This window comes from Protobothrops mucrosquamatus, unplaced genomic scaffold (assembly GCF_001527695.2).
Source record: "Protobothrops mucrosquamatus isolate PMUCROS unplaced genomic scaffold, P.Mucros_1.0 scaffold3953, whole genome shotgun sequence".
In the NCBI taxonomy this organism is placed as follows: Eukaryota; Metazoa; Chordata; class Lepidosauria; order Squamata; family Viperidae; genus Protobothrops; species Protobothrops mucrosquamatus.
Genome location: NW_015389894.1, coordinates 139,891 through 140,903, shown reverse-complemented (window position 1 = coordinate 140,903; position 1,013 = coordinate 139,891).

Below are 1,013 nucleotides of genomic sequence, written 5' to 3'. Positions count from 1 at the left end.
GTTGGATCGCCTTGCAGTCCAGGGGACTCGCAGGAGTCTTCTCCAGCCCCAGAGTTCAAACAGACTGTTCCAAAAATCACAAGGAAGCAGCACTTTTATCAGGCCCGCTGAAAGTACGCCTGCATTTGGAGGCCCTCAAGAAAAAATCCACGGGGGGGGGGGGGGAGTAAGCAAAGCCAGCAAACAAAACACTGAAGTTCAGTGTAGACTTTTTAAATCACCCACGGTGGTGTTGTAAAGGTGTGAAAGTTTGGAGCTAAGATTGGGAGACCGGGATTCTCCTCCCCTCTCAGGGATGGACAGTCACCTTGGGTGACTCTGCACCAGTCATTCCCTCTGTCAGGTAGCCTACCTGACAGGGTTGTCGTGATGTGGATAAACTGAAGGCAGGTTTATAAGAGATTCTGGACGAAAAACGATCTGTTGGTTTAGGAAACAGACGGGGGGAAGGGGGGTGTCTGGGCCAGAGCCTTCCTGCTACTGGTTCTTCCAGCTTCTGCACCGGAGACAAATTCCTTGTGTGTCTAATCACATTTGGCCAAATAAACTGCTCTATTCTATTCCAAATAAAGTTCTCTATAACTCCAGGAAGAGCCCATATTGTCTCTGACTCCATCTGAGGAGGCACCGCCCTGTTAAGAACCACAGACGGCCGGGTCTCCAGGCAGGCTGGCTAGTATCTGGAGGTGGTGTGAGGTCAGCCTTCCCCAACATGGGGCCCTCCAGATGTGAGGGACCACATCTGCCAGAATCCTCAGGCTCTGTTGGAATTGTAACCAGCCAGAGCTAGAAGGTGCTAGGATGGAGAAGTGTGGTTTACCCCTCCCCTCCTCTCCTCTCCTCCCCCCTCCTCTCTCCCCTCCCCTCCTCTCCTCTCCCCTCTTTCTCTCTTTTCCCCTCCCCTCTCCTCTCCCCTCTCCTCCTCTCCTCTTCTCCCCTTCCCTCCTCTTTCCTCTCCTCTCCTCTCCTCTCCCCTCTCCTCCTCTCCTCTTCTCCCCTTCCCTCCTCTTTCC